The sequence below is a fragment of the Eubalaena glacialis genome, chromosome 2 (genome assembly GCF_028564815.1).
Source record: "Eubalaena glacialis isolate mEubGla1 chromosome 2, mEubGla1.1.hap2.+ XY, whole genome shotgun sequence".
NCBI classification, from domain to species: domain Eukaryota; kingdom Metazoa; phylum Chordata; class Mammalia; order Artiodactyla; family Balaenidae; genus Eubalaena; species Eubalaena glacialis.
Genome location: NC_083717.1, coordinates 56367805 through 56380664, shown reverse-complemented (window position 1 = coordinate 56380664; position 12860 = coordinate 56367805). Strand labels below are relative to the sequence as shown.

The window sequence follows — 12860 nt, the reverse complement described above, 5'->3', positions numbered from 1 at the left end:
CCATAAGCTGGGTCATCTATGAATCCCCGGTCCCTGCTAAAAGACCGCTGAGGGAATACAAGGGGGCAGGCTCTCCTGCCAGTCTTCAGAGTCGGAGCGTGTGCTGGTGGAGGCCCAGTGAGCTTGCAGCTTGGAGAGGTGTGTTTTGGGCAGGATCACGCTTTGTGCATGCCGCTTCGGAGGTTGATTCTGGAAGCCAAAATGAGCAAGCTTCCCTGGTTGGAGCCTGGAGCCTCAGGCCAGGCCTGTGGCCCTCTCTGATGTTGTGTGTGGTGTGGTGAGGTTCCTGAGTGCCCGGTGGGGCTGGAGCAGTGAGCGGGGGTGGGCTGGAGTTGAGCGATGGCAGAAGGGGGCCGATGGACTAGGCCTCGGGGCTGCCCCTTTCAGCTCCTCTGCTGAAGCTGCCGGCACACTGTTGGTGCTAAGTGGATCATCGTGGAGTGGGCTGAGAATCGAGTGCAGCATTTAAGCCTGTGTGGTGGCTGGGGGCCTGGAGAGAAAGTTAAGGTATCATGAGGACACGTCCTATGTAATGTCGTGGGATGGGCTGTCATCATTGTGTTGCAGGCGCTGGCCTCAGCTTCCCGAGGATGTGTCTTGTTCGTGAAGGGCTGGCATCAGCTGCCTATGGAGGGGATGGCTTTGGCAGTTCATGAGGTTGTAGTGAGGTAGGTAACCTGTGTAGAGTTGCGATCCCATTTCCGGAGGAGTGACTCCACACGGGTGTCTTGCGGGACGTAGAGAAGATGGACATGCTGAGGCATCTGTGCCGGCCTCCTTGGGGGTAGGTGAGTTATGTGAACAAGCCCTTTGGTCGTTTTGTTCCTTCTTTTGGGAATGTGCAAAGCGATAGTGTTTCTCCAGGAGGGCATGAGGCGGCCGGCCCATGTGGCATGCAGGCCGTTCGAAGAGCCAGAGCTTTATCCGGAGCAGTCCATTGGCCGGGAAGAGATGGGGACACTGTTGCCCTGCCAGGTGCCCTGCCGTGGCCAACCACCTTTCCCTTTCAGGCTTCCAAGTCCCCTCGCATGGCAGAGGTCTTCCATTGAAAGTCTGTCTGTGGTCCTCGGGGACAGTGCCTTTGATCACTGTGAGTTCCTCGGTAGTGTCGCTGTGGCAGTGGAGAATTGCCAGGATGCATGCGGTGCCGTGGGCCTCATCAGAGCAGACAGGCTTGCGGTCTGTCTTCCCTGGTGTTCAGTGTCCCCGTGTTCGCATGATGTCTGTGGCTTCAAGTAGGGTTGAGTCGCCCTGCAGGCAGCAGGAGGGCACTTAGGACGAGGCTGTGAAGCGTTTGAGCGTTTCCTCAGTGGTCTGGGCCGCGAAACCTGCCAGTTGGAAGCTTGCCGATACGTGGCCGGGAAGGTGGCCTAATTTCCGCTGTCAGGTCCCAACCTGTGTCATGGTTGCTGAAGCCCAACACTTCCCGTTGTGGGCATTCCCACGGGGTCACGGAAAGTGATATGGTCTAGTTGGCGAGAAGAGGCACTTGGGCCGAAGGTCGTTAGCCCCTTGAGTAGTGCCGGGCTGCATCTTGCCTGTAGGCAACTGCAGGTCAGAGGCAGGCCCCCCATGGGAGGTTCCCTTGCTTCTGGGAGCGCTGGGAGTGACCCCAAGGGCACATCAGATGTGCTTGTAGGTGGCAGGGTCTCCAGGTCCACGTAGATGTGACACCCACGGCCGGGAGGCAGGTCTCGTCCAGTCTTTGTGCTTTGGTCAGAAGGCGTGGCTGTGGGAGAGCGGGAGTCTGTGACCCATTTCAGCAGCCCCTGGGGGTTAAACTTCGCATGCGGCCTCTTGAAGCTGACAGGGGTCTTTCTCCTTTCAGTTGGGGGTCCAACCAGGGTGCTGTGTATAAACTATGGCGTTTACTGTTGGAGGTGTCTGCAGAGGGCCACAGCGACACCCAGAGACCAAGACGCGTATTCAGCGCCACACACAGGAACCCACAAGCGCATCCTCGTGCGCAGTCACAGTCACACACGCCCACTCACGTGAATACACAGATACAGTGTCTGACACACCGACCAATGTACGTGCCTAACTTCCTCCAGTCATGCTGTGAGACACGCAATCAGTTTTCGGTAATGGATAGTGTTACTTGGAAAGCAGGTTCTGGGCTCACGGCAAGGTAAGTGTTCGCAAGAATCATGTTCTCTGAACCGTGGTGCAATTCAGAAGCCTGCATGATTTCTGTCCACTTCTCAGGTGCAGCTGCAGGGCAAGGCTGGCCGTCGGCAAAGACAAGAAGACCTTCGCGTTGTCTGATGACTGGATGTCCTAAGGAGAACTGGAAAAAGTGGGGCGGGCGCACGTTGCTGAGCGTGGCTCTGGATAACTCAGGGTGGTAGGCATTCACCCATACGAAAATGTGCCATTGGATATTAGGTTTTCATCAGATGGGCCCAGTGGCTGCAAGAGTGGATTGATTGTTGGTCTTGCTGAGTGGCCTGAAGACTGTGGATTCCCCAGGCTTTTGGAGTACTTCCAGGTCATGGCTCCTCTGCAGAGCCCCACGGCCTGCCCGTTTGTGTTCTGCAGCGTCCCAGCATGTGCTTGGATCGATGATGACACCCTTGTACGCATTCCTTGGAAAATCTGAACAAAATGAGTGAGAACGCTCTACCGTCTCCTCATCGAAACTGAGGTCCAGCACGTTTCCTCTCTCGGGGGTATGGGACAGTTAGGAGTGAGGGCCGACGTCCCCTGCTGACAGGCATGCAAACACCACTAAGGGCTCCAGCATTGGAGGGACTCCTGTGTGAGGGTCGACCGTGTCTGCCCATAAGCTGGGTCATCTATGAATCCCCGGTCCCTGCTAAAAGACCGCTGAGGGAATACAAGGGGGCAGGCTCTCCTGCCAGTCTTCAGAGTCGGGGCGTGTGCTGGTGGAGGCCCAGTGAGCTTGCAGCTTGGAGAGGTGTGTTTTGGGCAGGATCACGCTTTGTGCATGCCGCTTCGGAGGTTGATTCTGGAAGCCAAAATGAGCAAGCTTCCCTGGTTGGAGCCTGGAGCCTCAGGCCAGGCCTGTGGCCCTCTCTGATGTTGTGTGTGGTGTGGTGAGGTTCCTGAGTGCCCGGTGGGGCTGGAGCAGTGAGCGGGGGTGGGCTGGAGTTGAGCGATGGCAGAAGGGGGCCGATGGACTAGGCCTCGGGGCTGCCCCTTTCAGCTCCTCTGCTGAAGCTGCCGGCACACTGTTGGTGCTAAGTGGATCATCGTGGAGTGGGCTGAGAATCGAGTGCAGCATTTAAGCCTGTGTGGTGGCTGGGGGCCTGGAGAGAAAGTTAAGGTATCATGAGGACACGTCCTATGTAATGTCGTGGGATGGGCTGTCATCATTGTGTTGCAGGCGCTGGCCTCAGCTTCCCGAGGATGTGTCTTGTTCGTGAAGGGCTGGCATCAGCTGCCTATGGAGGGGATGGCTTTGGCAGTTCATGAGGTTGTAGTGAGGTAGGTAACCTGTGTAGAGTTGCGATCCCATTTCCGGAGGAGTGACTCCACACGGGTGTCTTGCGGGACGTAGAGAAGATGGACATGCTGAGGCATCTGTGCCGGCCTCCTTGGGGGTAGGTGAGTTATGTGAACAAGCCCTTTGGTCGTTTTGTTCCTTCTTTTGGGAATGTGCAAAGCGATAGTGTTTCTCCAGGAGGGCATGAGGCGGCCGGCCCATGTGGCATGCAGGCCGTTCGAAGAGCCAGAGCTTTATCCGGAGCAGTCCATTGGCCGGGAAGAGATGGGGACACTGTTGCCCTGCCAGGTGCCCTGCCGTGGCCAACCACCTTTCCCTTTCAGGCTTCCAAGTCCCCTCGCATGGCAGAGGTCTTCCATTGAAAGTCTGTCTGTGGTCCTCGGGGACAGTGCCTTTGATCACTGTGAGTTCCTCGGTAGTGTCGCTGTGGCAGTGGAGAATTGCCAGGATGCATGCGGTGCCGTGGGCCTCATCAGAGCAGACAGGCTTGCGGTCTGTCTTCCCTGGTGTTCAGTGTCCCCGTGTTCGCATGATGTCTGTGGCTTCAAGTAGGGTTGAGTCGCCCTGCAGGCAGCAGGAGGGCACTTAGGACGAGGCTGTGAAGCGTTTGAGCGTTTCCTCAGTGGTCTGGGCCGCGAAACCTGCCAGTTGGAAGCTTGCCGATACGTGGCCGGGAAGGTGGCCTAATTTCCGCTGTCAGGTCCCAACCTGTGTCATGGTTGCTGAAGCCCAACACTTCCCGTTGTGGGCATTCCCACGGGGTCACGGAAAGTGATATGGTCTAGTTGGCGAGAAGAGGCACTTGGGCCGAAGGTCGTTAGCCCCTTGAGTAGTGCCGGGCTGCATCTTGCCTGTAGGCAACTGCAGGTCAGAGGCAGGCCCCCCATGGGAGGTTCCCTTGCTTCTGGGAGCGCTGGGAGTGACCCCAAGGGCACATCAGATGTGCTTGTAGGTGGCAGGGTCTCCAGGTCCACGTAGATGTGACACCCACGGCCGGGAGGCAGGTCTCGTCCAGTCTTTGTGCTTTGGTCAGAAGGCGTGGCTGTGGGAGAGCGGGAGTCTGTGACCCATTTCAGCAGCCCCTGGGGGTTAAACTTCGCATGCGGCCTCTTGAAGCTGACAGGGGTCTTTCTCCTTTCAGTTGGGGGTCCAACCAGGGTGCTGTGTATAAACTATGGCGTTTACTGTTGGAGGTGTCTGCAGAGGGCCACAGCGACACCCAGAGACCAAGACGCGTATTCAGCGCCACACACAGGAACCCACAAGCGCATCCTCGTGCGCAGTCACAGTCACACACGCCCACTCACGTGAATACACAGATACAGTGTCTGACACACCGACCAATGTACGTGCCTAACTTCCTCCAGTCATGCTGTGAGACACGCAATCAGTTTTCGGTAATGGATAGTGTTACTTGGAAAGCAGGTTCTGGGCTCACGGCAAGGTAAGTGTTCGCAAGAATCATGTTCTCTGAACCGTGGTGCAATTCAGAAGCCTGCATGATTTCTGTCCACTTCTCAGGTGCAGCTGCAGGGCAAGGCTGGCCGTCGGCAAAGACAAGAAGACCTTCGCGTTGTCTGATGACTGGATGTCCTAAGGAGAACTGGAAAAAGTGGGGCGGGCGCACGTTGCTGAGCGTGGCTCTGGATAACTCAGGGTGGTAGGCATTCACCCATACGAAAATGTGCCATTGGATATTAGGTTTTCATCAGATGGGCCCAGTGGCTGCAAGAGTGGATTGATTGTTGGTCTTGCTGAGTGGCCTGAAGACTGGATTCCCCAGGCTTTTGGAGTACTTCCGGGTCATGGCTCCTCTGCAGAGCCCCACGGCCTGCCCGTTTGTGTTCTGCAGCGTCCCAGCATGTGCTTGGATCGATGATGACACCCTTGTACGCATTCCTTGGAAAATCTGAACAAAATGAGTGAGAACGCTCTACCGTCTCCTCATCGAAACTGAGGTCCAGCACGTTTCCTCTCTCGGGGGTATGGGACAGTTAGGAGTGAGGGCCGACGTCCCCTGCTGACAGGCATGCAAACACCACTAAGGGCTCCAGCATTGGAGGGACTCCTGTGTGAGGGTCGACCGTGTCTGCCCATAAGCTGGGTCATCTATGAATCCCCGGTCCCTGCTAAAAGACCGCTGAGGGAATACAAGGGGGCAGGTTCTCCTGCCAGTCTTCAGAGTCGGAGCGTGTGCTGGTGGAGGCCCAGTGAGCTTGCAGCTTGGAGAGGTGTGTTTTGGGCAGGATCACGCTTTGTGCATGCCGCTTCGGAGGTTGATTCTGGAAGCCAAAATGAGCAAGCTTCCCTGGTTGGAGCCTGGAGCCTCAGGCCAGGCCTGTGGCCCTCTCTGATGTTGTGTGTGGTGTGGTGAGGTTCCTGAGTGCCCGGTGGGGCTGGAGCAGTGAGCGGGGGTGGGCTGGAGTTGAGCGATGGCAGAAGGGGGCCGATGGACTAGGCCTCGGGGCTGCCCCTTTCAGCTCCTCTGCTGAAGCTGCCGGCACACTGTTGGTGCTAAGTGGATCATCGTGGAGTGGGCTGAGAATCGAGTGCAGCATTTAAGCCTGTGTGGTGGCTGGGGGCCTGGAGAGAAAGTTAAGGTATCATGAGGACACGTCCTATGTAATGTCGTGGGATGGGCTGTCATCATTGTGTTGCAGGCGCTGGCCTCAGCTTCCCGAGGATGTGTCTTGTTCGTGAAGGGCTGGCATCAGCTGCCTATGGAGGGGATGGCTTTGGCAGTTCATGAGGTTGTAGTGAGGTAGGTAACCTGTGTAGAGTTGCGATCCCATTTCCGGAGGAGTGACTCCACACGGGTGTCTTGCGGGACGTAGAGAAGATGGACATGCTGAGGCATCTGTGCCGGCCTCCTTGGGGGTAGGTGAGTTATGTGAACAAGCCCTTTGGTCGTTTTGTTCCTTCTTTTGGGAATGTGCAAAGCGATAGTGTTTCTCCAGGAGGGCATGAGGCGGCCGGCCCATGTGGCATGCAGGCCGTTCGAAGAGCCAGAGCTTTATCCGGAGCAGTCCATTGGCCGGGAAGAGATGGGGACACTGTTGCCCTGCCAGGTGCCCTGCCGTGGCCAACCACCTTTCCCTTTCAGGCTTCCAAGTCCCCTCGCATGGCAGAGGTCTTCCATTGAAAGTCTGTCTGTGGTCCTCGGGGACAGTGCCTTTGATCACTGTGAGTTCCTCGGTAGTGTCGCTGTGGCAGTGGAGAATTGCCAGGATGCATGCGGTGCCGTGGGCCTCATCAGAGCAGACAGGCTTGCGGTCTGTCTTCCCTGGTGTTCAGTGTCCCCCTGTTCGCATGATGTCTGTGGCTTCAAGTAGGGTTGAGTCGCCCTGCAGGCAGCAGGAGGGCACTTAGGACGAGGCTGTGAAGCGTTTGAGCGTTTCCTCAGTGGTCTGGGCCGCGAAACCTGCCAGTTGGAAGCTTGCCGATACGTGGCCGGGAAGGTGGCCTAATTTCCGCTGTCAGGTCCCAACCTGTGTCATGGTTGCTGAAGCCCAACACTTCCCGTTGTGTGCATTCCCACGGGGTCACGGAAAGTGATATGGTCTAGTTGGCGAGAAGAGGCACTTGGGCCGAAGGTCGTTAGCCCCTTGAGTAGTGCCGGGCTGCATCTTGCCTGTAGGCAACTGCAGGTCGGAGGCAGGCCCCCCATGGGAGGTTCCCTTGCTTCTGGGAGCGCTGGGAGTGACCCCAAGGGCACATCAGATGTGCTTGTAGGTGGCAGGTCTCCAGGTCCACGTAGATGTGACACCCACGGCCGGGAGGCAGGTCTCGTCCAGTCTTTGTGCTTTGGTCAGAAGGCGTGGCTGTGGGAGAGCGGGAGTCTGTGACCCATTTCAGCAGCCCCTGGGGGTTAAACTTCGCATGCGGCCTCTTGAAGCTGACAGGGGTCTTTCTCCTTTCAGTTGGGGGTCCAACCAGGGTGCTGTGTATAAACTATGGCGTTTACTGTTGGAGGTGTCTGCAGAGGGCCACAGCGACACCCAGAGCCCAAGACGCATATTCAGCGCCACACACAGGAACCCACAAGCACATCCTCGTGCGCAGTCACAGTCACACACGCCCACTCACGTGAATACACAGATACAGTGTCTGACACACCGACCAATGTACGTGCCTAACTACCTCCAGTCATGCTGTGAGACACGCAATCAGTTTTCGGTAATGGATAGTGTTACTTGGAAAGCAGGTTCTGGGCTCACGGCAAGGTAAGTGTTCGCAAGAATCATGTTCTCTGAACCGTGGTGCAATTCAGAAGCCTGCATGATTTCTGTCCACTTCTCAGGTGCAGCTGCAGGGCAAGGCTGGCCATCGGCAAAGACAAGAAGACCTTCGCGTTGTCTGATGACTGGATGTCCTAAGGAGAACTGGAAAAAGCGGGGCGGGCGCACGTTGCTGAGCGTGGCTCTGGATAACTCAGGACGGTAGGCATTCACCCATACTAAAATGTGCCATTGGATATTAGGTTTTCATCAGATGGGCCCAGTGGCTGCAAGAGTGGATTGATTGTTGGTCTTGCTGAGTGGCCTGAAGACTGTGGATTCCCCAGGCTGTTGGAGTACTTCCGGGTCATGGCTCCTCTGCAGAGCCCCACGGCCTGCCCGTTTGTGTTCTGCAGCGTCCCAGCATGTGCTTGGATCGATGATGACACCCTTGTACGCATTCCTTGGAAAATCTGAACAAAATGAGTGAGAACGCTCTACCGTCTCCTCATCGAAACTGAGGTCCAGCACGTTTCCTCTCTCGGGGGTATGGGACAGTTAGGAGTGAGGGCCGATGTCCCCTGCTGACAGGCATGCAAACACCACTAAGGGCTCCAGCATTGGAGGGACTCCTGTGTGAGGGTCGACCGTGTCTGCCCATAAGCTGGGTCATCTATGAATCCCCGGTCCCTGCTAAAAGACCGCTGAGGGAATACAAGGGGGCAGGCTCTCCTGCCAGTCTTCAGAGTCGGAGCGTGTGCTGGTGGAGGCCCAGTGAGCTTGCAGCTTGGAGAGGTGTGTTTTGAGCAGGATCACGCTTTGTGCATGCCGCTTCCGAGGTTGATTCTGGAAGCCAAAATGAGCAAGCTTCCCTGGTTGGCGCCTGGAGCCTCAGGCCAGGCCTGTGGCCCTCTCTGATGTTGTGTGTGGTGTGGTGAGGTTCCTGAGTGCCCGGTGGGGCTGGAGCAGTGAGCGGGGGAGGGCTGGAGTTGAGCGATGGCAGAATGGGGCCGATGGACTAGGCCTCGTGGCTGCCCCTTTCAGCTCCTCTGCTGAAGCTGCCGGCACACTGTTGGTGCTAAGTGGATCATCGTGGAGTGGGCTGAGAATCGAGTGCAGCATTTAAGCCTGTGTGGTGGCTGGGGGCCTGGAGAGAAAGTTAAGGTATCATGAGGACACGTCCTATGTAATGTCGTGGGATGGGCTGTCATCATTGTGTTGCAGGCGCTGGCCTCAGCTTCCCGAGGATGTGTCTTGTTCGTGAAGGGCTGGCATCAGCTGCCTATGGAGGGGATGGCTTTGGCAGTTCATGAGGTTGTAGTGAGGTAGGTAACCTGTGTAGAGTTGCGATCCCATTTCCGGAGGAGTGACTCCACACGGGTGTCTTGCGGGACGTAGAGAAGATGGACATGCTGAGGCATCTGTGCCGGCCTCCTTGGGGGTAGGTGAGTTATGTGAACAAGCCCTTTGGTCGTTTTGTTCCTTCTTTTGGGAATGTGCAAAGCGATAGTGTTTCTCCAGGAGGGCATGAGGCGGCCGGCCCATGTGGCATGCAGGCCGTTCGAAGAGCCAGAGCTTTATCCGGAGCAGTCCATTGGCCGGGAAGAGATGGGGACACTGTTGCCCTGCCAGGTGCCCTGCCGTGGCCAACCACCTTTCCCTTTCAGGCTTCCAAGTCCCCTCGCATGGCAGAGGTCTTCCATTGAAAGTCTGTCTGTGGTCCTCGGGGACAGTGCCTTTGATCACTGTGAGTTCCTCGGTAGTGTCGCTGTGGCAGTGGAGAATTGCCAGGATGCATGCGGTGCCGTGGGCCTCATCAGAGCAGACAGGCTTGCGGTCTGTCTTCCCTGGTGTTCAGTGTCCCCGTGTTCGCATGATGTCTGTGGCTTCAAGTAGGGTTGAGTCGCCCTGCAGGCAGCAGGAGGGCACTTAGGACGAGGCTGTGAAGCGTTTGAGCGTTTCCTCAGTGGTCTGGGCCGCGAAACCTGCCAGTTGGAAGCTTGCCGATACGTGGCCGGGAAGGTGGCCTAATTTCCGCTGTCAGGTCCCAACCTGTGTCATGGTTGCTGAAGCCCAACACTTCCCGTTTTGTGCATTCCCACGGGGTCACGGAAAGTGATATGGTCTAGTTGGCGAGAAGAGGCACTTGGGCCGAAGGTCGTTAGCCCCTTGAGTAGTGCCGGGCTGCATCTTGCCTGTAGGCAACTGCAGGTCGGAGGCAGGCCCCCCATGGGAGGTTCCCTTGCTTCTGGGAGCGCTGGGAGTGACCCCAAGGGCACATCAGATGTGCTTGTAGGTGGCAGGGTCTCCAGGTCCACGTAGATGTGACACCCACGGCCGGGAGGCAGGTCTCGTCCAGTCTTTGTGCTTTGGTCAGAAGGCGTGGCTGTGGGAGAGCGGGAGTCTGTGACCCATTTCAGCAGCCCCTGGGGGTTAAACTTCGCATGCGGCCTCTTGAAGCTGACAGGGGTCTTTCTCCTTTCAGTTGGGGGTCCAACCAGGGTGCTGTGTATAAACTATGGCGTTTACTGTTGGAGGTGTCTGCAGAGGGCCACAGCGACACCCAGAGCCCAAGACGCATATTCAGCGCCACACACAGGAACCCACAAGCGCATCCTCGTGCGCAGTCACAGTCACACACGCCCACTCACGTGAATACACAGATACAGTGTCTGACACACCGACCAATGTACGTGCCTAACTACCTCCAGTCATGCTGTGAGACACGCAATCAGTTTTCGGTAATGGATAGTGTTACTTGGAAAGCAGGTTCTGGGCTCACGGCAAGGTAAGTGTTCGCAAGAATCATGTTCTCTGAACCGTGGTGCAATTCAGAAGCCTGCATGATTTCTGTCCACTTCTCAGGTGCAGCTGCAGGGCAAGGCTGGCCGTCGGCAAAGACAAGAAGACCTTCGCGTTGTCTGATGACTGGATGTCCTAAGGAGAACTGGAAAAAGCGGGGCGGGCGCACGTTGCTGAGCGTGGCTCTGGATAACTCAGGACGGTAGGCATTCACCCATACTAAAATGTGCCATTGGATATTAGGTTTTCATCAGATGGGCCCAGTGGCTGCAAGAGTGGATTGATTGTTGGTCTTGCTGAGTGGCCTGAAGACTGTGGATTCCCCAGGCTGTTGGAGTACTTCCGGGTCATGGCTCCTCTGCAGAGCCCCACGGCCTGCCCGTTTGTGTTCTGCAGCGTCCCAGCATGTGCTTGGATCGATGATGACACCCTTGTACGCATTCCTTGGAAAATCTGAACAAAATGAGTGAGAACGCTCTACCGTCTCCTCATCGAAACTGAGGTCCAGCACGTTTCCTCTCTCGGGGGTATGGGACAGTTAGGAGTGAGGGCCGATGTCCCCTGCTGACAGGCATGCAAACACCACTAAGGGCTCCAGCATTGGAGGGACTCCTGTGTGAGGGTCGACCGTGTCTGCCCATAAGCTGGGTCATCTATGAATCCCCGGTCCCTGCTAAAAGACCGCTGAGGGAATACAAGGGGGCAGGCTCTCCTGCCAGTCTTCAGAGTCGGAGCGTGTGCTGGTGGAGGCCCAGTGAGCTTGCAGCTTGGAGAGGTGTGTTTTGAGCAGGATCACGCTTTGTGCATGCCGCTTCGGAGGTTGATTCTGGAAGCCAAAATGAGCAAGCTTCCCTGGTTGGCGCCTGGAGCCTCAGGCCAGGCCTGTGGCCCTCTCTGATGTTGTGTGTGGTGTGGTGAGGTTCCTGAGTGCCCGGTGGGGCTGGAGCAGTGAGCGGGGGAGGGCTGGAGTTGAGCGATGGCAGAATGGGGCCGATGGACTAGGCCTCGGGGCTGCCCCTTTCAGCTCCTCTGCTGAAGCTGCCGGCACACTGTTGGTGCTAAGTGGATCATCGTGGAGTGGGCTGAGAATCGAGTGCAGCATTTAAGCCTGTGTGGTGGCTGGGGGCCTGGAGAGAAAGTTAAGGTATCATGAGGACACGTGCTATGTAATGTCGTGGGATGGGCTGTCATCATTGTGTTACAGGCGCTGGCCTCAGCTTCCCGAGGATGTGTCTTGTTCGTGAAGGGCTGGCATCAGCTGCCTATGGAGGGGATGGCTTTGGCAGTTCATGAGGTTTTAGTGAGGTAGGTAACCTGTGTAGAGTTGCGATCCCATTTCCGGAGGAGTGACTCCACACGGGTGTCTTGCGGGACGTAGAGAAGATGGACATGCTGAGGCATCTGTGCCGGCCTCCTTGGGGGTAGGTGAGTTATGGGAACAAGCCCTTTGGTCGTTTTGTTCCTTCTTTTGGGAATGTGCAAAGCGATAGTGTTTCTCCAGGAGGGCATGACGCGGCCGGCCCATGTGGCATGCAGGCCGTTCGAAGAGCCAGAGCTTTATCCGGAGCAGTCCATTGGCCGGGAAGAGATGGGGACACTGTTGCCCTGCCAGGTGCCCTGCCGTGGCCAACCACCTTTCCCTTTCAGGCTTCCAAGTCCCCTCGCATGGCAGAGGTCTTCCATTGAAAGTCTGTCTGTGGTCCTCGGGGACAGTGCCTTTGATCACTGTGAGTTCCTCGGTAGTGTCGCTGTGGCAGTGGAGAATTGCCAGGATGCATGCGGTGCCGTGGGCCTCATCAGAGCAGACAGGCTTGCGGTCTGTCTTCCCTGGTGTTCAGTGTCCCCGTGTTCGCATGATGTCTGTGGCTTCAAGTAGGGTTGAGTCGCCCTGCAGGCAGCAGGAGGGCACTTAGGACGAGGCTGTGAAGCGTTTGAGCGTTTCCTCAGTGGTCTGGGCCGCGAAACCTGCCAGTTGGAAGCTTGCCGATACGTGGCCGGGAAGGTGGCCTAATTTCCGCTGTCAGGTCCCAACCTGTGTCATGGTTGCTGAAGCCCAACACTTCCCGTTGTGGGCATTCCCACGGGGTCACGGAAAGTGATATGGTCTAGTTGGCGAGAAGAGGCACTTGGGCCGAAGGTCGTTAGCCCCTTGAGTAGTGCCGGGCTGCATCTTGCCTGTAGGCAACTGCAGGTCGGAGGCAGGCCCCCCATGGGAGGTTCCCTTGCTTCTGGGAGCGCTGGGAGTGACCCCAAGGGCACATCAGATGTGCTTGTAGGTAGCAGGGTCTCCAGGTCCACGTAGATGTGACACCCACGGCCGGGAGGCAGGTCTCGTCCAGTCTTTGTGCTTTGGTCAGAAGGCGTGGCTGTGG

General features: G+C 56.9%; 4 non-coding genes across 4 annotated transcripts; all 4 read left to right on the top strand.

Moving 5' to 3' along the window:
* The first annotated feature begins 2558 nt into the window (after positions 1-2558).
* Positions 2559-2651, top strand: LOC133086479 (small nucleolar RNA SNORD116). Its single transcript, XR_009700234.1, has one exon. It is a non-coding gene; the product is annotated as a small nucleolar RNA SNORD116 (small nucleolar RNA).
* Positions 2652-5338: 2687 nt separating this feature from the next.
* On the top strand, positions 5339-5431 carry LOC133086478 (small nucleolar RNA SNORD116). Its single transcript, XR_009700233.1, has one exon. It is a non-coding gene; the product is annotated as a small nucleolar RNA SNORD116 (small nucleolar RNA).
* A 2688-nt stretch (positions 5432-8119) lies between these two features.
* On the top strand, positions 8120-8212 carry LOC133086477 (small nucleolar RNA SNORD116). The gene has a single exon (XR_009700232.1). It is a non-coding gene; the product is annotated as a small nucleolar RNA SNORD116 (small nucleolar RNA).
* A 2689-nt stretch (positions 8213-10901) lies between these two features.
* On the top strand, positions 10902-10994 carry LOC133086476 (small nucleolar RNA SNORD116). The gene has a single exon (XR_009700231.1). It is a non-coding gene; the product is annotated as a small nucleolar RNA SNORD116 (small nucleolar RNA).
* Positions 10995-12860: the final 1866 nt, after the last annotated feature.